This window comes from Acinonyx jubatus, chromosome B4 (genome assembly GCF_027475565.1).
Source record: "Acinonyx jubatus isolate Ajub_Pintada_27869175 chromosome B4, VMU_Ajub_asm_v1.0, whole genome shotgun sequence".
In the NCBI taxonomy this organism is placed as follows: Eukaryota; Metazoa; Chordata; class Mammalia; order Carnivora; family Felidae; genus Acinonyx; species Acinonyx jubatus.
In genome coordinates this window covers 67,650,194-67,673,861 of record NC_069387.1, presented here as the reverse complement: position 1 = coordinate 67,673,861, position 23,668 = coordinate 67,650,194, and the positions used below count along the sequence as shown (strand labels likewise).

At 36.8% G+C, this 23,668-nt stretch overlaps 1 protein-coding gene across 2 annotated transcripts in view; it reads right to left on the bottom strand.

The window, feature by feature from the left end:
• PDZRN4 (PDZ domain containing ring finger 4) overlaps positions 1–23,668 on the bottom strand; it is a 364,458-nt gene that overhangs the window by 21,555 nt on the left and 319,235 nt on the right. The window lies entirely within an intron of this gene.

The following is a 23,668-nucleotide window of genomic DNA, read 5'->3' as shown; positions in this document are numbered from 1 at the left end:
TTTTCATTGTACAATTGGAGAGATAAGTGCAATTCTTTTGTATCAAATCATAAACTGAAAACCCCTTAAAATTATACAATAAAATATAAAATCTGCACAAATCAATAAGATGGAATCAATAAAATATCTGAGACTGTCAAAGTAGGCAGAGAAATGTTCATAAAAATATTGGGAGCTACTGTGATTTTATTTATATTTTAATAAAACAAAGTCCAAATACAAAAATACTACATTGGACTCTATCAATTCTTCTTTTTAGTTTTGTACAGTATGATAATGAGAAAGTGTTTTGTGTAGCTCAGGCCAAGGTTTTCTATTATTTTGTAGATGCTCTCACCCTTGGAATGAAATGGGTTCATTCAGGCTGAAGGGAGAGACATCAGCAGTCATATGGGCAGAGGCAATGATTCAAAATGTAGCAGTAAATGAACATGGAAACACATTTACTGAAACACATGGCTAAGGGGCTTGAAATGTCAGTCCTTAGGTAATGTATATTGAATCTATTTCCTGATTTATGTTCAGTAAAATAATAATAAATTTCAGTGTACTTCATTTTTATATAATGAAATAGACTTGTACTACTCTCAGAAACAGATGACTTTAGGATAAATCGGTTAATTCCAAGCACTAAAAGACAAATTGATGTTTTCATCATGGGGAACTTGTTCCTAATTGAATGAAGAGTATATAACTTTTTGAAAAAAAATAATTAAGTAGGCTTTCCTCTTTAGTGGAGATGGATTGTGTGTGTATGTGTGTATGCATGTGTGTATGTGAATGAAAAGAAGGTTATTAAGTTTGATTATAGTAAGAATCCATTTAACTGTGTTTTATCTGAAACAGTTACCAGGACTAAATAAAAGAAAAATCACCTAACTTCAAACAAGAGGATATTTTCCACTATTCTCTGCTACATTTGAAGAAGGATCCTCCCTTTCAATTTGATATCTCAGTGAAGGCTTTGCCATTGGAAAATAACCATTTGATTTTAATGACATGCTATAAACCATTGGTAAATCCTTAGCCAGGGGAGACCCTCATAAGCTCTACTGACCAATAATTTCATAGCTGATAGCAAACAAAACAAAATTTAGATCCTCTGTCCTGAGATATGTACCATAAATTGGTGAACTTCAGAAAACTATGAAGAATGACTTTCTAACTGGTGAAAAAGGGCATGGTGAGTGCTAAACAGTAAAGAAAAAAGGTGGTAAACCCTTTCACCTTGGGGAAGAATAGGAACCAGTGGTATGATTTGGCACTGGAAGTAAAAAGTATATACTAAGCAAGGGTATTTTCAAACTGGGCATAATTAATGCCTCCAGAGGGAAAGAACACTTGACTGAAACTGTAACATTAGGAAGAAATTACAACAACAAAAGAGCTTCAATTACAGCAGTGCAGTATACAGTTAAAGAGTAAAGAAGCTTATGATTCCTAAGAGACCTACAAGGAAACCTAAACACTCCATAAAGAACTGAGATTGGGACCTTTAAATTAAAGCAAATGAGGAGCTGTAGTCAAAACTAAAATGCATTGACTTTCAGTGTCCTTCCAATAGCAGGGGAGAAATTCCCTGTGCTGTGGGAAGACATTTGTAGAAGGAGCTTTGCTTTTGTGAGTGTTTTCTCTACATTTTCAATGCCGTGCCACAGCTTTGGTGTTTGCTTAGAAAAGGCACGATGAAATGTTTTGCAATAAAATGAACCAATCTATTTAGATAAGAAAGGCAGAATCCACCCATAAGATTTCAGTGCCACAGATCAAAGAATCTACTCAAGAATCACAAGGGAAAGAAGACTAAGATCCTGGGCCAACCTAATTTTTCAATATGGTCATCGTATTGGACCTAAGCAAAAGTGTAGAATAGGTCTCAAAGTTTCCTCCACCATCTTTCATTTTGACATCCCATTTTTTTCAATTTTATTTTTTATTTTTAAAAATTAAGATCCAAATGAGTTAGCATATAGTGAAACAATGATTTCAGGAGTAGATTCCTTAATGCCCCTGACCCATTTAGCCCATCCCCCCTCTCACAGCCCCTCCCGTAACCCTCAGTTTGATCTCCATATTTATGAGTCTCTTCGGTTTTGTCCCCCTCCCTGTTTTGATATTATTTTTGACATCCCATTTTAAAGACACTCAGCACCCTCCTACTTCTTTCTAACTGTGTGGAGTTCCTAGAGATATGCCTATCCAGGCAGTCATTAGAATTTCAGGTTTGCCATCTTACCGATCCCCTAGAAAAATTGGGCGTATAATGTTATCTTCTATTCTCTCACAAGTAGCTCTTAGGATATAAAGAAAATTGACAAATTATTTCTTAAAGAGACCATCACTAATAATTATTTTTCATTAGATTTTTTTATTTTAATTCCAGTATGTTCAACATACCGTGTTATATTAATTTTAGGGGTACAATATAGTGATCCAACAATTCTATACATTACTCTGTGGTCATTGTAATAAAATACTCTTAATCCCCATCACCTGTTTCACCCATCCCCCCACCCTAGGGCAACCATGTATTTGTTCTCTATAGTTAAGAGTCTGATTCTTGCATTAATAATGATTTTAAATGTTGCCCACTTAGGGTTTGGCTTATACTAATAAAGGCTGGAAATACAAAGCCTTAATTCAAAGGACTAAACTTGTGGTGGTAGGATTCCAGGCTCTGAAGGAGGCTCAAGTGAGATTTCCTGGATCCCACAAACTATCCGACACCAGTAATGAATGTGGACTTGCCATTAGTTCTTTGGTTGAGAATGTTTCAGACACTGCCTATTTCCTATTAGTACAACAGAAGCATACATTTTGGAATCAAAGTGACTTTAATTCTATGATGAAATAACTTCTAAGCAGCTACCTGTGGAGCATTTTGTTCGTATGAGGCAAAGGTGGCTTTGTAAAGCCTGATTACCTGAAAGAAATTCTCTAGTACAGGTTTAATTTAGTATTCCTTTCACAAAGCACACAAGCCTCTGACTTCTGAAGAAACAACCTCCTGGTAATAGAGAATGTTTTCCCTAACAACTTTCATACCTTTCCCTCTGTCACTAGCAAGCTGTTTGATGAAAAACATAAAAGTGAAATGCTACCTCTGTACATTTTCTCCACAGAGACAATTCACAGGTGTATACGAATCAAAGCCAGACATGCACGATGGTGCTGCTAACCATCCTGAAGTCATTTGTGACTGGAGTAGAAGAGTCACTTCATATACCTGGTAAAACTACATTCATCTGGCTTAAATGTGCTTTAAGATGCTATGTTTTGGGAACATGTATAAAGTCCCTTTAAAAAATAAAAGCAGTTTCTACTCCTGTGAGAAACTAATTGCATGGAAACTGAGGGTGGAGTAGAAGGTTAAAGTTAGTAAAGCTTGCCGTGAAACATCCTTCCAATCATAGAAAGAATGGGATTTATACATAAATCAGTTGCCCTACAGTACTGTGAAACTTTTACATATTTTATTTTTGGGTCTAACGAGAAACCAGGAACTTAAAAAGAAAAAAAACAATCCATACTTTTGCTTTCTAGATACGACTATGTCGTTGGAGGAAGAATGGCTTGAAAGTACCTTCAATGGCTTTTAAGGCAAACTGTTTCCAAACCCTAAAGAGTTCTGAGGCCCAAGCCATGAAGAGAAAATTTCAGAGGCAATCAGTACTATGTAAGTCTGAAGATGAACCAGGGCCAGACAGGATGGTCATTGATGTCAACTGATAATCACAGGAAACAGGGGAAACAGGGGTCTATTGTATCCATATCTTCCTTTTATTTTATTATTTTATTTTATTTTATTTTATATTCCTGGTTTATATTTATCTGACAACAGATGCACTACTATACAAGCTTAGTATTAATCATATATCATTGTCTTACATTTTGTAATGTTGATTAGTAACTAGTGGAATACCATGCTGAGTTGTTCCAACAAAACACTTATTTAAAACAAAGAAATAATGGGAAGTATGAAAACTTTAACTCCCACAGCTAATGGAAGCTAGATAGTCTACTGTGAAAATATGGCTTCAATATCATTATCTTGATAGTGGAAACCAGGTATAATACTTAGCAAGAAATAAATAACAAAATCCTGGAATACCCACATCACTATGGCAACAACAGGCTCACACACCCATCTCCAAACATCTAAAACAAGTTGCTACAACTAGTAAGTAAATCATGTTTCTATAGAGACAGTAGGGTAAAAGTAAGGTCATATGGTAACATCTTTCCACTAACATCCCTAACTCAAGTCCTTCGTCAACTACTTTTTCCTTATCAATGATATTGCTGTGAAACGTAGGCAGATTTTAATACTCCAATTGTCTCCTCTTAGGAGCTTCCTAGATCCTTTGGGAAATAAGAGAAATCACATTTTTCTGGGTCCAGGTTGTCTGCTTCTCTTCGTGTGTTTTGAGCCACCTTAGGAAGTGATAAACTTCCCATTTTGAATGAATTTTATACCTTCACAAAAAAATTAATTTTGTTTATATTGTTAATCAGGAGAGGGTAGATTCATGATGCCAGTAATCAGTAATTCTGGACCAGGAATAGAAACAGGGAACAAATTCAGGGTATGTGAGGAGTGATACTCCAATTATGTATTGTTACCTCTGCTGTGGCAACTAGAAAATCATTCTAACTGTATGAACAACTGTTTTTCAATGGCCTCTCACACAGTCCTGCTCCATCTAAAACAAAGAACAATGGCATGTGAGGAAACTAGGGAAAATCTCTGTTTATGTCAGTTATTTTTTTGTTGTATCTTTAGAGAAAACAGTTGCTTTTAGGTGTTAGGATCATGTGGTTTACCTTTATAAAAATCCTGAAGTCCAGGATTATTCACAGCCGACTCCTGAGTTTTGGACAAACACGGAAATGATCATTGATTAGCTTACTAACGCCATTGCTAAATACCTACAGTCATTTGTGGCTGGACTTTCTGATTTATATGTTAGTTTTGGGGGGAGGAGGTCCTCATAAAATTGTCCAACATGCCATAAACAATGTGTAGAAAAGACTATTCATAAAAGGTCATTGCCATAGTTGCTTTTCTTTTAAAATACCTATTTTCAGCACTCCACTGTCTGATCAGCACAGGTACTCTTGAATTCCCACTTCAGCATGTTTACTCTTTCACTAGACCATGAACCTACTGACTCTTCCACTTTTCACATTCAATAATTCCTTCATGCCCTCCTATCTCTTTTTGCATGCCTTAGAACCACACTTACCCATGACAATCTTTCCGAAAAATCTACAACTCCCTTGTCATTCTCTGCTTCTACCATATCATCCAGCAAAAAGTCAATCATGAGTGAACCCAGATATTACTTCCCCATGTTCCCACCTGAGCAGCTGTACGGTCCTGCAGGGAAATGCACATCGATGCTGACCACACTGACCCTCTCACTGTAAATTCATTAACACAAATCTCAAATTGACCATCAATGCTGCCCGACAATCACTTTATACTTCCCTTGTCAAGTTACTCCTCTTTTCTCAAATCTCCAACGGGACCTCCTCACTTTCAATTGATGATCTTGCCTCACAGACCTTTGGACACTAGATTATTACTACCTCAACCTTCAGTCTCCCAGACTGGCATTTTATACCCCCTTTCTCTGCAAATCTGCTATGGTGTCTTCTCTGTCTTCACTTTTAGCCAGTACCCCGTCCCATGCTTCATGGAGAAAAAAGAAACTATGAAATAGGAACTGCTGCTTCTTCCTTCTACTCAGTGTATCAATCCAAATTCACCTCAATCTGTGCTGTGGGCTGCCCTTCTATTACAATGAAAAAGGGAGGCCCAACTGTCTCAAAGGCCGATGTCTCCACCCATGCTCTATAAGCCACTCCTTTAACATTTTTTTTTCATGAGTATTTCTCTTTCAATTATTCCCTTTCTCTTATATTATCAGTTTCTCTTTCCTCATTAGATCATTCCCATTGCCATATACATACCTACAAAGCATTACTATCATTCATTTGGGGTAGAGCAAGAGGAAATCCAATATATCTGGTATGGTGGTCAGCTCTAGGTTGGGGCCTGCTGGAAGAATCTAATAAGAGTGTGTTGGAAGAGATAATAGAATTGACTCTGGCATTCACCAAAACCAAATTTCCAAGCAGAGAACACGGACTACACAAAGGTTACAGAGGTAGGAAGCAGCCAACATGCCAAGTTATAAGAACTTTTAGTTAATGTGTGTAAATCTAAGGCTTAAGACTGGGGTGGTGAGGGGCCATGGTGAAAAATAAAACTGGAGAGGTAGACAAGGACCATATCATGGAAGGATGGCCACACCGTACTAAATAATTTGCAAAAAGTAAAGACGAATCATTGTAAAAGAAGTAACACAGTCTGATTTGCAGTGTGGAAAAATGGCTTTGGCAGTAGTATCATGGGTGAGTTGCAGGGGATAAGAGACAGGAAGGCTGGGGGGGAAATGTTATTAGTTTATGCAAGAGAAGACAAGGGCTTAGAGGAAAGTAGTATCTTATCAATATTTAACACAGTTACTATTATTTTCATTTTATTGATGAAGAGAACGAGGCAAAGAGAGAAGTTATGTTCCCAAAGTCACACAGGAAGTCAGAGGCAGAGCTGGGGTTCACTTTCTAGCACAAACGCCAAGCCTGAGTTCTCAACAGCTCCTCCCTCTAGTTCCATATAAAGTTCTTTCTCATTTTCAGCTCTTAGCTTAAATGATACTTTCTGGATGCTATCCCTCCCCATCCCTCTTTCTTAAGTAAAGCCCCTAAAATTCTCTCAGAATTTTACAGATGCTTACTAACTTCTTGAAAAGTACTATCACTTATATTTTTCTTTTCTATCAGCAAATATGTATTTAGCTAAGTTGCTTACTCTTTTAAATTGCCTGTTTCTTTTTCTATTCTATAAGCACTTCTTTGCTATGTTTATTGTTATGTCCTATAATCCTTACATATGAAACAAAGAAATCCAGCTCTTGATGATGGTGCCATGTCATTTTGTTTACATTCTCAGTACCAGCATAGTCTGGAAACTTAACTGAAGCCCCATATGCATTCGCTGGATGAGTTAACTGCTATAGTGGGTTGAGATGCAGGCTGAAATTGCTTTTTCTACATTTGTGCCTGAGTATAATAGTATTAGATTCAGTAGGATACATTCGGAAAGCTGTAAAAACAATAGATGTCACTTAGTCTCTTACAATCTCTGCCAACAAGAAAGCTAACCAGGGAGTTAACTGAAAATAAATGAAAATTATCTGTAAATTACTCATCCTAAGAATCACTCTACCAGATCAGTTTTTACTGATTCACTTCATTCACTTGACATTTTCTTAGCACCTGCTATGTGCCAAGAACTATAGTCAGCATTAGAAACTTTTATGTATCGACCATTGTGTTTATGAATCAACATTATTCATGAGTGTTTACAAATTATATTTAATTCAGTTTTATAAAAATATGAGAGGGTGATACATTGTATAAGAATTTCTGGCCCACCTGGCACTCGTTTTTTCTCTCTTTGGAAACATGACCCTAAATATCTTGTGCAGAATTACATCCTTCTCCTTCTATATGTTTTTAGGACTGATTCCAGCTGCAGGGGCAGGCATGCGACCTAGATGTTAGCAAATTAGTGTATTTTATTTCCTTAGTGATTATTTTAAGGATGGGTATTTGATCCAATTCAAGCCTATCAAAATCAGGCCCAAGTCTTTTGTTGAAACTATTGGGAAAAGAACACTTGTCTTTTCTGTTGTACTTAAACTTGCAAGAATGTAGATCAAGAGCATCTCAAAGCTTTATCTTACCACAATATACAGAGCCTGAGGATGGATTCAGTAGAGAAAAGATAAAAGCCAAAAGATGGAGAAAGACTGAAATTTAGTGGCATCATTTGAATCAAGTTATGCCTGAAAGAGCAAACTCTTGGAATTTTCAGTTTGGTATGCCACTATATCTCCTTTCTTTCTTTAAGCATTTGTTTTGTGTCTTCTGTCTCTTGGATGAGAGCTCCAGTTAATTTTAGTAAATATTATAATTTCATTTTATAGATAAGGAAATTCAGGGCCAGCATTAAGTAATTTCCCTAAGGTCACTTAGCAACTATTTTTCTAAATCAGAAATTGAACACAGGTTTTTGTTTTGTTTTGTTTTACTTGAGAAGTTTTGTTTTTGTTTTTTTTTTATCAATACACTTTTCTAGTCTAGTGGTCAGTTAAGAGCTTACTGTCTAGACTCATTGAGACACGAGCAAAAAAGAACTCATGATAGCTCAATGTGGTATGTGGTAAGCCGAAGGGTTGTAACTTTAAACAGGATGTCAGGGTGAGCTTCATCAAGGAGGAGGTATTGCAACAGAATCAGGAAGGAGATGAGGAATTTAGCCATGTGGTCACATGGGGTAAGCAACCCAGGCAGTAGGTGCATTCAAAGGAAATGCCAGGAATGTGCCTGGCAGGTTGGGGGAAGAAGCCAGATGGTAATCACTCGAGAGCTGAGGCCTTTGGGGGGTGGGTAGGAGATTAGATCACAGAGGTGAAGGGCCTCCAGACGATACAGGGCCTGAAAGGCCTTATAAAGACTTTGGCTTTACTCCAAGTGATGTTGAAAGTTTTGGAAGTGTTTCTCCAGAGGAGTGACTGATCTGGCTTCACTAATTTGTCTTGGCATTCATCAGATGTGGGATAGCTACTTTTTTGTTAAATTTCCTATCTTATCTGAAACCACACTTCCTTTATTTTTAACTCTGAAAATTGTAACAAGAATGGCTAACATTTGCTGTGTTGGGTAAGCTGTCAATCACTGTACGTTGATTACTCCCTGTTGACTACTACAAGTTTCAGCAGTAGATATTACTGTCTCTACTTTACAAGTAAGGAAACAGATTAGTGAGCATAAGTGACTTATCCAAGGACCTTATACCATACAAGTGGCAGAGCCAATATTCATGCCCAGGTAGTTTGTCTCCAGACTCATGGCCCTTAACCACAGTGGTGAAACACATATCCCACCCCCCACCCCCCCAACTCCCACCATAAATGAGATGAGCCAAGAATCAAGAGATGAGTCAAGACAGGGAAAGTTCCAGAGATAAGGTACCCTTTCTATGGAGGATGAGTTCAGTGTGGCTACAGCAAAAGGTGCTCAGGGGGTTACTGAGACAATGTTAGAGACATAGGCTAGGTAGACCAATTCTACAATGTCTTGTAATGGAAGTCCTGGCCAGACACAGGGGAGGGAGGTCAGTATGAAAATGTATGAGCTTTCTCTCATCCATAAACCATGAACAGAAATTAGGACAACTGAGAGAAAGCAAAGACTTGTTTTCCTGATACTCAACTGAGGCAGAAGCATAAATTCCCTCTATTTTATTTTTTAATATTGATTGAATTTTAAGGAAAGTAATATAAGCATAATTTATTTCATAGAATTATTTGGAAGGGATTTTAGACACTGGTTAACTTGCCCTCCACCTTTTATCGACATAAATGACTTTCTCACGTTCACTGGGTAATTTAGTGGCAGAGGTGGGAGTGGAAACCAGGCCTCCTGACTTTCATATAGTTGCTTTTTTCTACTCTTGTCTCTCTGGTTCTTCTATTACTCTTTAAGTCATTATCTCCTGAGACGGAGGGTATGGGAGGGAGGAGAGTGTGTTGTGAGTGCCAAAATCATCACAGGGGATGAGAGAAGCTGACGGAAGCCTGTGATACAGGTGGGATGTGTGCAGGCAGGAACCAGGTTGAACAGCTGACGTGAGCTGCACCATACACTGAATCAGGGTGATGAATAGAGGACTCTAGGAGGGAAGGGCTCGAGTTGAAAAATGTTTAAATATTCTCTCAAACCTGCATTTGTACAGTAAATTTAAAAAGAAGGAACAGTGCACTAACTTGCATACAAAAGTACTGTGCATTCTCTGAGAGGCTCAAACACCTGTTATCACCGAGATAACACTGCTTGTATTGTCCGGCTGTCCTTATTGTATCGCCACTCCTGGCATTTGTAAGCTATCTTTCCTTTGAATTACTGAAAAGCCACCTTTTCAAAAGAAAGCATTAACAGCATTTCTTTGATATTAGCAATGTGCTTTCTGCAAAGTAAATAGTCGAAAAGGACAGGGTGACCCTTTGTGCCCTGGTAGGTCCCTGATTCAATGACTGTGCTTCCTGTCATGCTTTTGAGCTGGCCATGTTTTCAGTAAAGGAGATCAGCTAAAGAGATGCCACCTATTGTTCGGGATGCTGTTTTAAAGTAAAAATAGTTGTTTTGAAGGGGCAGACATTTACTTGAGAAAGGCAAAATATGTTTTACCTAAATAGAAGAGTCTGTACAGATGATCTATAGGTACTTGAGGTGGCACAGTAAGCATTGGGAAGGAATAAAAGCTAAATCTAAACATGCACAAAAGCATCTTCAGGAGCATCTTCCAGGGAAATTAGTACACTAGGACTGAAATAGGTTATAAATATCAACTTTGGATGACAAGTTATGGTGGTTATCACTGCTTTATTTTAATGGGAAACAATGCCATCAGCAGTCAACCTTTTGGAACACTGGAAGCCCTGTTAAGTGTTTGGCAAAGAGGGTGAGACACTGCCTGCCCCTTGAGAGACAAGACACATGAGTACGGACAAACTGGTGAAAAATGCAGAATGCAGAGGTACGGAGCTGTAATCTAAAACCCATGAATGAGCATATTTTGGTTTGGTAGGACTAAAAGACTGCTCCCAAGGGCACAGAGTTTAGTAGAGATGGCAGATTTACTGTAAACTTGGGCTAAAGGTTAATGTAAGGAAAGCATCTGAGACATGTTAACAAAAACTACTTTCTGAACTTGCATGGAGATATTAATCTAAATGTATCAGCTGACATTCCATGTATGTTTCATGTTGGGTCAATATGTTGGTATGCAATGACATTTTTTGATGAAAAATAATGCAAACCACTGTTTTCTTCAGAGATAGGGAAGATTAATTGTAAAAATTGCACAGAAACTACAAAGATTTTACATTGAAACATATTATGGAGTAAATTTGTTCCTGGAAGTAGATGAAGATAAGTAGTCTTTTCACATTATTATATTTTTATAATAAATGTTTAAGACGTCAGTTGAAAACACGATCAAATGGTGAATTAAAATTTCTTATTATGAAAATCCAAACTACTATCTGTCCTATTATGACCACACACAAAAATATGGTACTTTATTGTAGCATTTGATGATCAGTAAGAAATCTGACCCACAAGATTAATTATTAAAAGATGCTTGGAGTTCCACATCTCCAGATTAGTACCACATGTATAACAATAATAGTTTTTTTTTTCTGGTAAATACATACTAATTGTAGGTGACAGCTGATCCTGAATTCATGCATTATTTCATACTTCATAGGTTCTACATTTGGCTACTGGTCACGATCCCAAAGTGTCCAAAGAACTCATTTGTTAGCACCAATTCTAGACTTTTCCTTTTCTATTCCTTCTTTTGGAGCCAGCCCTACTAGTTATTTTTCAATGCCAGTCTATTATGATACATGAAATGCATTGTGTCTTTATTGTACCGGCAATAAAATCCTAATAACATGCATTAAAACCAATTAGTAGACCTGAATATCTCCTGATCTGATGAATGAGAAGAGGAGGGTCTACATTCATCTTTTTCAGATATTATACATTGGATTCCAGACTGGGAGACGCCTGTGTCTATGTTGACACAACAGAAATTTGTCAATCCTCCCCAGAACTTCTTTTTATTTGAAAAGCATTCAGGAACTTTTCCAGTATGTATTATTAAGGAAGCATAAAAGGAAGATTAGCAAAGAAGAAGAAGAATGGGAAATAAATAAACCTGTTGACAAGATGAACTTTATTTCCATCAGCTGGTTACTGAAGCAGGAAATACAGGCTTTTCTAATGAGGCACTGGGCTATTATTGTAAGCCTTTTCTAAGCTATTTTATAGTGGGGGCTAGGGAGATTTGCCTGTGGTCATCATAACAGGAAAAGGTACAAGACTTTTAAACCTGTCAAGAGCCCATAAATGTCACAATGATTGTTCCCCAGTTTTTTGTGTGTTTTTGTACTTGTTTAGTAAAGTAGCACTTTTATATAATTAAATGTGTCCTCTTATCTCTACTGATATAGCTCATCTAACCACGGAACTTAAACCCTAAAATAGATCTATTCCAAAATATAACAATAGGTCATAGAATGTTGAAATTAAAGCTTTACTCAACATTTTACCTTTCCTCCAAAAAAGTCAAGATATTTGATTTTTTTTTAAATCAAGAAGCAAGGTATGAATTTTAACACTCATCCTTAGAAAGGAGAAAGTTCATTTTGGGGACGTATGCACGTTCTTAAACACTGGAGGAGTTCCCACAAAATTCATATAACATTACTTAATGGCATAATTTCATACACATAAATTTCATATACACACAAATTTTCTAAATTTCCTCACAACTCCTCTGTATCCACAGGAGTCATAAATAAACAGTGGATTGCAAATAGTTAGCACTGATATTATCTTACCAGCTCTTTTTAAAAATGGCAAATGAATGCTGTTTTAGACTTTGGCGAGTTGGCAAATTTTCATAAGAATGTATGTATTCCCACACATACGTATTGGTCTTTATTCTAGATGGTTTACTTTCCCTGGTGCTGGATGCATAGGTATATAATTATATGTTTGCATAATCATGATGCCAATTTATGTCATTCTAAAAGAATCTAAATAGTATTTTATGACATTGGGTAGATGAAATAATCAGGTCAATTTTAAATGTTTTATTTATATTTAACATACTTATTTATTAAAAATTATTTTATGGTTATTTGCCCAACTGCTTTATGAACTACTTTTTCCTTGGGCCTTTGAAGAGTAAGCATGGTTCTCTATTTGTTGTCAATGAGATTAGTGTGATCATTTTGGCCACTTGAAAATTAACTTCAATCATGCCATTATGTATTCTGTAGTCTGGTTTGGTAACTACATACAAAAACATCAGCATCGACGTATATCAGCATCTGTTCACTACTGTATAATTCATAATAGCAAAATATCATAAATGTCCTCAATATGGTAATTCTTAAATAAGAGAATATCTAAACAATGGAATATTGACTCCAAATAACTTTTATAACATGGGAATGATCATGATAAATACTGGAAGAAACAAACGTGTACTTTCTGGCTGGAGAAACCCAGGCTCAAAGAGACCAGAGATAAAGTTAGAATAAAAATAAGCTTGCAGCCTAATTTCATAAAACACACAAGAAACAATGCACTAAGAGTGAGATTTCACAGGAGAAAACAATTAACAGGCATCATGTTTGCAAAGACATTACAAATATATATAAGGGGGTTTAATATAATGAAAAAATAGAAAAATATTGCAAATATGAGAAAAGAGTGGGTATAAAAATAACCAATATAAAAAATAAGTTATAGATATCTCTGAGGAGAGAATTACTCAGAAATTAGTGAGCTAGTAGATAGATTTGACAAAATTATCTACAATGCACACAGAGACAAAGAAATTAAAAATAAGAAATAGAAGTTAAGAAACACAGAGATAAAGGCCGAGAATATTCCAGAACTGATGAAAACCATTAATCCGCCAATCCAGGAATCAGTATCTTTATTGTGAATTGTACCTGTCTCATGTATGAGTAAAGATACAGTGGGATCGTATCTTTGTTGTGCTGAGGCAAACATCTGCTGATCTAGAGTTCTATATCCAGGGGAAATATCTTTTTTAGAACAAAATTAAAATAAAGATGTTTTCATATAAACAAAAAACCAAAACATTTTGCCAATAGCACACTCTTCCTACAGGAAGAATATTTCAAGTTCAGAAGGCAAATTCTGGTGTAAGGTCTGAGATGAAAAAACAAATGAAAAGATAAGCTAAACAAAAATGGAGTGTATATAACAAGTTATATTGTGTACAATGGCTTAAAGGGTTGAAATAAGGCCAGAACAAATTAAAATGTTTATCAAGTTAACATATAAATCAGGAGGGATGTGGTTAGAGTTTAAGTGTCCTTGATTCCCTGTATTCTTGTTTAGGAGGAGGGTAAAAATATTATTTAATTATAAAGATTGGTAAATTAAGATTTCTAAGATAAGGGCTAAAAGAACAGAACTCATCCAGTGGAAGGGAAAACATGGAATGAGAAAAACATGATCAATTCACATAAAAGATTAAAAAGGGGAGAAAAAGAAACAGAAGAGAGAAAACAAATGAAGTACAGTACAAGATAATGGAATTAAGTCCAAATTTATAAATAATTATAACAAATATAAATAGGCCAAATGGTGTAGTTATACAACATTAAATGACAAGATACAAATGCAAACAAACCACTGCCACCGCTAATGCAACAACAACCCAACTACACAAAAACTGTACAAAAACACTTGTAGCAAGAGATGCTTAGAAACACATGTGAAACATAAAAGTTCAGAAAAGCTGAAAGTAAAAGTGGAAAAGGTATGTCATGAAACACCAAGAGAAAGCTGGTGTGGCTATGTTAGCAATATAATAAAATATATTGTAGGGAAAAGGTCATCGAAGAAATAGTCACTACATTTTTTATTTTTTTTAGAAAAAGTTAAATTGACCAGGAAGAAATAAACATTCTGTACTCAGATGCATCTCAAACTACGACTTCAAGTTGCAGAAAAAAAAAAAAATGATCGAATTAGAGATAGAGTTTGACAAATCTATCACTATAATGGTGATTCATAGGTAGATCAGGCAATATAAGTTTAAGGATATAGAATATTTGAGCCATATGATTAACAGTCTTGATCTAATGTAGAGCTATGGAATATTATTCCCAATAAATGAAGAATAAATATATTACTTTCAAGTGTGAATTAATCAATTATGAAAATATTCTCCTTAACAATAATAGCAAACACATTAAGTTTAATTTGTGCTAGGCAATGTTTTAAGCACTTTACACTGCATTTAATTCTCATGATTCCAAAGGTTTGGTATATAAACATCCCCATTTTATATATGAGAAAATTGAGACACAAAGAGGTTAAATGATTTTCTCAAAGCACAACTAGAAAAGGGAAGAACTGGATTAGAGAGTCTGTGCTCTTATCTATTACGTAACATTGCAGAAAAAATAGCAATTGTTAGGAATAAAACTAATAAAAAGATGTGTAAGCACCTTATGGAGAAAATTATAAAATCTATTGGAAGATATTAAAGACCTAGAGAAAAAGAGAGCTCATGTTCATGAATTGGAACAATCAATACTACAAAGAGTTCATTCTTTGCAAATTGATGAAGAAATTCAAATTCCCCGTAACATTGCCATAGGCTTGCACAGATAATTAAAAAATTTATATGAACTGCAAATGACAAGGCATACTGAAGACACTTGTGAAGAATAGGGGAAGAGAATTATCCAGCCAGCTACCAGCACTTCTAATAAAGTTACAATACAATTTAAGACAGTATAGTATGGCATACAGTTTGACAAACTGACCAATGGAACAGACACAAGAGATCAGAAACAAACTCACATCCACACAGAAACTTGATTTATGATGGAGTTGTAATTACATATCAAGAAAAACGTGGACTTAAAAAATTTTTTTTAATGTTTATTTACTTATTTCTGAGAGAGAGAGAGAGAGTGAGACAGCACAAGCAGGGGAGGGGCAGAGAGAGAGGGAGAGAGAAAATCCCAAGCAGGCTCTGCACTGTCGGCCCAGAGGTGGGCTCAATGCCGCGAATGGTGAGATCATGACCTGAGCCAAAATCAAGAGTTGGATGCTGAACCCACTGAGCCACCCAGGCACACCCAAAATGTTAATTTTTAAAATATTTTAACTTAAAAAACATTTTTTTAACGTTTTTATTTATTTTTGAGAGACAGAGACGGAGTGTGAGTGGGGGAGGGGCAGAGAGAGAGGAAGACACAGAATCTGAGGCAGGCTCCTGGCTCTGAGCTGTCAGCGCTGAGCCTGATACAGAGCTCGAACCCACAAAACCTGAAATCATGACCTGAGCCGAAGTCAGATGCTCAACCCAATGAGCCATCCAGGTGCCCCCAAACTGTGACCTTTTAATTAGCAGTACTAAGAGAACATGTAATCCACAGTGAAAAAATAAATAAATTTGGGCCCCAAACTCCAACCATAATAAAAAATAATCTGTGTGTGAGGGATGGGGGCAGGTGTTAAGGAGATTAAGGAGCACATGTCTCATGATGAGCACCAGGTGATGTATGGAGTGCTGAATCACTATATTATACAACTGAAACTAATATCACACTGTATGTTAACTGGAATTAAAATAAAAACTTAAAAACCCCCAAATAATTAACTTCCCTTCTCTCCATATTTCTCCTCACCCATTCATCTTTTTGAGATTCATTTATTCATTCATTCATGTCATATCAACAATAAAGATAACAAAAATGTGAAAAAATAACCTCTGTGAATCTAAGATTAAAGTGAAAGCAAAATTATTTTTAAAAATTTAGAATACAAAATAAAAACCACTCATTTGGGAAGGAAGGATTTTTAAAAATGTTTACTTATTTTGAGAGAGAGAGAGAGAGAGAGAGAGAGAGAGAGAGAGAGAGAGAGAAAACGCATGAGCAGGGGAGGGGCAGAGAGAAGGAGAAAGAGAATCCCAAGCAGGCTCTGTACAGTCAGCACAGAGCCCAACATGGGGGCTGGATCTCACGAACTGTGAGATCATGACCTGAGCTGGAATCAAGAGTGGGAAGCTTAACCAACTGAGCCAGCCAGGTGCCCCAGGAAGGATTTTTTAAACTAGACAGAAGAAGCCTTAACCATGAAGCAGCATATTACTGTATTTTATGATATTAAAATTAGAAACTTTTACTTATCATAAGGTACCATAAAAAAGTGAAAAGACAAGTCGCAAACTGGGAAATAATATTTGTATTATACACAAATATTTGTATTAAATAAGGGATTGATTTCACAGTTTAGGGCACAAAGAACTCTTAAAAAAATTGATCAGTAAAAAATCAGTATAGAAATGAGCAAATATTGAAATGGTATTATACAGAAGAAGAAAACTGAGCAGTCCAATAAACATATGAGAAGATGCTCAGCATTATTAATCATCAGGAAAAAGGAGATTTTATTTTAAAATTTTTTTTAGGAGAAAGGAGATTTGAAACCACAATATGATACCTGGAGAAAACTGAATATCACAATATGATAACTGGAGAAAATTATCTTTAGAGAAAATCATAAGTCTAAAGTGTTTTTGGGAATGTGGCACCTAGGAGCACCTTCACGCTGTTGGTAGGAGTTAGAATCAGCCCAGGCACTCACTGCTTAGTAAACGTGTATATCCTATACCCAGGAGTTTCCCTAGAAAGTGCTAATACTCCCTAGTTTGTACATGCAAAACAATTCATAGCAGCATTGTAATATTATGAAGCTGGAAACCACTCAAATGCCCACCGAGCACATAAACTATGCCATTTTCATAAATGTTAATCCTACCTAGTAGTGAACATTAGTGAATTGCAGCTATATATAACATCATGGATCAACTAGGAACAAGGCTCGTAATTCTGAATAAAAAATACAGGTTTAAGGAGAATACATTCAGTATGTTGCAAAAAAGTTTAAAGATGTAAAATTAAAGAACATATTGTTTAGAACTACAAACTTATGTCTCAAAATTATACAGGTAAGCAAGATAACGACAGGCATAAAATTCAGGATGCTGGTTACTCCTAAGGGAGAAGGTAAGGAGACAGGATTAGGGAGAAGCCACCAAAGGGCTGCAATGCCATGGTAATGTTCTTTTTCTACACTTAGGTGTTGACTAGGCAGGTATTTATTGCATCTTGTTTGCAGGCAAGTTGACAATGTAACATAGCATTACTGAGACTATTTTTAGACCTGCCATTACAGATTGAGGCCTTTGTCCTAAAAGTACAAAAGAAATCAAGTGAATATAGAAGACATATTTTAGCTTTTTATGACACCCAAGGCATAAAGATAGGCAACGGACACTTCTCCCTGAGGTAACCCTTGGAACACAGCATGGAGTGTATGCAGTGATCTGAGCAAGCCATCTGGGACAATCCAAAATGGAGAGAGGGAAAGAAAGTGCGCATCAAGAACATTAGGTCCAGCAGAGGATATGGTCATCACAGTTGATGCCAGAAGGAAAGAAAACATCAGATTTTATTGAGTAGCAACAAGGCAATTTGAAAACACATATGTGACCTACCCTGAGGATTCTCAGAAGTTTCTGGAAGGATTTTGAGAGGTGACTTGAAGAACCCAAACGACTGGGGGAGAGAGTACAGCCAGAAAAAAAATCCTGTTTTCTTACTGTCTGTGTTTCACCTAAATATAGGCATTTTGTAAGGAAACTGGTAACTGTTATCTGTGCACTTAAAATGGGTAATAGATGCTAGTTTACCGAGGGAAGAGATTGTATAATTCTTTTATACTATTGCACATGATGTAAAAAATAAAAATTTCATGAATGAATGCAAAAATCCAATACAACTCCTATAAAACACTTTTAAGTGTGTCTGATACTAGATATTAAGGATACTGGTTTTGCAAACAAAAGAAGGCACATGGGCACGTGGTTTACTATAGCACAAAAGTGCCATTCTGTAACCACTAGGAGTAACCAAATTTAACTCCATATCTAATCTAGGAGAAGTAAGAGTGTGGGAAATGGCCTGTGCAAGCATGTGTATCCATGAATTTACAAGGGGGACAAGAAACATGTGTAATTACAGAGATAGTAATTTGGGTACACATGGAAATTCAGAAATGCACACACCCTCCTCTGGAACATACACCAGCCTTAGGGCTCTGTCCTTTCCAGCTTGGCAATGCCACTGGTATCCAGCACCCCAGGCAGTCACTCCCTCTGAATGTTTCTGGCTAAAATGCAGAAATTCTGCAAATTACTTCTATAATGGGCAATGTAGAGGAAACACTGGCTGTAATTCAACATAAGGAAAGCCAATTCGAGTACTGTAAAATGTTTTCTAATGATGGGGTCTATTAGGTCTTGGAAAAATCTCAGCAGGAGAATGTGAAGGCTGTATCACAGGAAGGACTTAAACAAATCTCAGTGAAAAATTGAACTTCAACTGTCAATTGGGCAGTAGAGGAAATCTGCAGTAAAGGAAAGGCAAAACCTTTAGAACACTGCCAGGGTTATAACAATTGTAGAACACGTGTGGCAGAGAAAACCTGCCCATTCACCGCCGTGTGCTAGAAGGTGAAGATCACTGTAGTTTCAAAGAATCATTATTTGCTTTCTAGAGAGAGAGAAAAAAAGATCAGTTTAATTTTTAAAATACAGTGTCCTAAATAGTGTGAGGCAGAATGGTCTGGCAACAAGAACTACTGGATGTCTGCCATAATTAGTTTCCCTAACTGCTGGAAGCATCTCATTTAAAGCAAATGTTCATGTTAAGAAGTTTTGAGTCTCCAGTGTGAATGGAAGTTTTGTTAATGACCACACCATGGGTAGACCAAAATCCTGCTGTTGCTCTATTTAGATTTTGGCTCTTTTCATCTTAGATTCTGCAAGCAATGTGTTCATGTACATAGATAACCACAATCCCATTGGTAAAGAGAAAAGAAACAAAGAAAAAGTTCATTGTACAGAACTGTGCTGTGGACTTCTCATCAGGGCTGGGGTGGTCCTCTGAGACTCTCATTTCTTTCCTTCACAAAAGCAGAGGATGAAGTTTAAGTGCCTTCCTGTGTATTTAATTTAAAAACACCAGTCACTCTATTGTTCAGAACTAAGTCCTTTTAATCAAAAAATGGCTCCTTATTCCTCAGATACCTTCCGTGCATGCGGTAATGAGCATTTTAGGATTTTAGAAGTACACTGCACAGTAATCCCTTGGGCTTTTCTATTTCACAGAATTTACTACCTATTTTGCTAAATGCCTACAGAGAATTGGTCAGGTTCATGCTTTCCCTTCTAAAGATATTGAAACTCTTCAGTTGTGAAACAGTCTAATGAAAGTAGCCTCTTTATCCTCCTCCGGCATTTGCAGACTACTCTGGAATGAGTATCTCGCACAGGTAGGCATAGCCTCAATGTGTTTTGGGGCTATTTGGGGGGGAAATAGAAAAGTCTCAGAGCGAGACAGACCCGTCTAGAGGTAAGCAGACTGCAAGTGCTGGCAGCTGTGCCCTTACAAATAAGACTGCAGTCCCTGCTGCTGTCTCACTTATCAATTTTGACAGGTGACTGTCTTGACTCCCTGGAACATTTATCAAAGAGGACAGATCGTGCAGGATGTCAAGTTTCCCAGAATGACTTTGGTTAGTAGCTGACTATAAAGAAAATAGGGCTCATAACCACTTGTCATGCAGGGGAAAGGTAACAGTCCACCTAAATGACTTTTGCTTATTTAAAAAAGCAAAGTATTTATTTATTGGATTCTTATACTCTACCATTGCAGCTCCGGTCTTTCTCATTTCATATCTGGTCCAAAAAATGGACCCCTAATTTGTGTCTCAAAGGGCTTTGTTCCTCCAAATCTGTCCTACACACTCCTACAAAACTGGGTCTATTGGGAACACCAGTCTGACTCTATCACACCTCTTCTAACATGAATTGTCTTCCACTGCCTGTAATATAAAGTCTAAGTTACTTATTATGACATAAAAGGCATTTCCTTATCTGGCCCTTGCACACTTGTTTAGCCTTATCCCGTATCTTTATTTCTCAAAACTTACTGAGCTGTTAGACTCAGTAAGAGCCTGTTAGACTGAACTATCTCTGGTTCCTTGAACCTGCTGTGTTTGTTGATGACTTCCCAAGTTTGTACTTGCTCTTGCCTTAAATGTCTGCTTGTTCAAAATTCTTCTCAGGTGCCATTTCCATTCTGGCCATTCCTCAAAGAGTTAGTCACTGGCTTCTCTGTACCACTTTTGCAAATTAGTGCACATGTCTCACAGTGGTGTAATTATATATGACTTTCTGTTTCCACATCTGATTGTGAGCTCCTTGATGGAAGGCAGTGTCTTCTTTATTTCTGGCTCACCAATGCTTGCACAGAATCTGAAAAATCGTATTGCTTAAAAGTATTTCTGAACTTAACTGGGTCACTCTGGCTATCAGAGAGATGAAAAGGAAACATCTTCATTTCACAGAACTGGAAGTCATTCCAAAATCTTTGGGTCTAAAAGCAAAATTTAATGGAATCTGTAAAATGAGATGTAAAAATCCTGCATGTTTAATCATATATTATGGAAAACCATGATCTGTGTTTGCATGCAGGAGGATTGAGAACTTAGAGTGCAATTTTATGTTTTTTCTTATCTTTCTTTTCCAGCTTTATTGAGATATTATCGACACACAACATATGTAAGTTTAAGGTGTACGGTGTGACGATATGTGTATATTGTGAAATGATTACAACCATAAGGTTACATAACACCTCCATTCACTCACATAATTATTTATTTTTTGGTGGGGAGAACATTTTAGATCTAATCCTGTAACAATTTTCAAGGGCATTTTCTTTTTTTTTTTTAATTTTTTTTTTAACGTTTATTTATTTTTGAGACAGAGAGAGACAGAGCATGAACGGGGGAGGGTCAGAGAGAGGGAGACACAGAATCCGAAACAGGCTCCAGGCTCTGAGCTGTCAGCACAGAGCCCGACACGGGGCTCGAACTCACGGACCTCGAGATCGTGACCTGAGCCGAAGTCGGACGCTTAACCGACTGAGCCACCCAGGCGCCCCTCAAGGGCATTTTCAAGTACTGTCAATTGTTATCATTATTAGATCTCCAGAATTTATTCATCCTCTATTTGGAAGTTTGTACCCTTTGACCAACATCTCATCTCCCCAAACCCTCAGTTCTTCGTAGCAACCATTCTACTCTCTATTCTTTGAGTTTGGCCTTTTTTTAGGTTCCACATATAAGTTAGCACACACAGTATTTGTCTTTGACTTATCTCACTTAGTATAATGCCCTCTAGTATATTTCCTTATTTTTTATGACTGAAAAATATTCCATCATATGTATATACCACATTTCCTTTATCCATTCATCCAGTGATGGATGCTTGGACTGTTTCCAAGATAATCTCTTTGAGATAGTGATTTCCTGTAGTGATTTTAAATTCTGGAGAAACCTCCATATTGTTTTCCATAGTGGCTGCACCAATTTATATTCTCACCCACAGTTATCAGGGTGCAATTTTTAAAAAAAAATTTGTTTAACGTTTATTTGTTTTTGAGACAGAGAGAGACAGAGCATGAATGGGAGAGGGTCAGAGAGAGAGGGAGACATAGAATCTGAAACAGGTTCCAGGCTCTGAGCTGTCAGCACAGAGCCCGACGCAGGGCTCGAACTCATGGACCGCGAGATCACGACCTGAGCCGAAGTCAGATGCTTAATCGACTGAGCCACCCAGGCGCCCCTAGGGTGCAATTTTAAACCATTGACTACACTGGGCATGAAGTTGTAAAATGAAAGTCTGAGATGAGTTTCTGACATAAAGTATATACTAAACTTAAGTAATGAAACACTTAAGGAACTAGTAAATACTAGCAAAAATTTCTTTAATTTGCAGTAATTTATATCTAATAAGAACATCTAATTTAAAAAGAACATCTAAAGCCAGGCTTTTCCTTAATTCTCGACATTCCAACAATTACCAAGTCTTCAAATATGCTTCTGAAATCTATGCTTCAGATCCATCGCTGTTTTTCATTTGCCACTTCTACTGCTACTACTAATGTTGGCCTTACTTGAGTCCAGAAAGAAAATACTTAATTCATCTTAAAAAAAAACCTGAAACTAATACAACACCTGAAACTAATATAACAAAAATCATTCAAACACTGAACACATAACATGAGAGATATGCAAAGTTGGAAAAAAGGAGCCAAAAGCTGAATGAGAGAAACTAACATACATTGATGCTAACATAGATTATCATTTCCTCTCCTGCTCTAAAACCCAGGAATGTGTAAGAAAAGTATACATTAAAAAAATCACAATCATGCTTTAAGTGAAAAGGAACCCTTAGTAGATTGGAAACTGAGAAATCTCTGGAAGATGAAAAGCAGAAGAGATCCACATCAAAGCCTGCAGCTCAAACAAGAGAGAATGAGAACCAAGGAGTTGATTCTAAAGCAACAATGAACTGGCAAAGCTCTGATATTGGAGCCTCTGGACGCACAAGGGGGTGTTGGTATGTTACACACTGAGGATTCCCCCAGCCCCATTCTTCCTGCCAGCTCAGAACACCAAAAGCCTGCTTAACCCTCCCCATATTCCTTAGAGAGAAGCTTGCAGTAGCCCCAGACTTAGAGATGAGAAATTGAATTCAGTCTGGGGAGTGCTGTCATGGGATTAGAAGGTAAGGCAGGGTGGTGTTATGGAGGCAAAGGAAGAACAGCATTTCAAGAAGATGCAGATGGCCAATAGCATCAAATGGTGCTGAAAGTTAAGGAAGCAGAAGGTATAGCTAGATTTGGCCATTTCACTGGTACTTGTCATCCTCAAATTACACTTTAATGGGGTTAGAAATGAATGCAATTCTCAAAAAGTGGAAAAGAAACTATTTTTTAAAAGATGTTCAGGAAAAGAATAGAGAAGATATAAGTCAGAGATCATAACA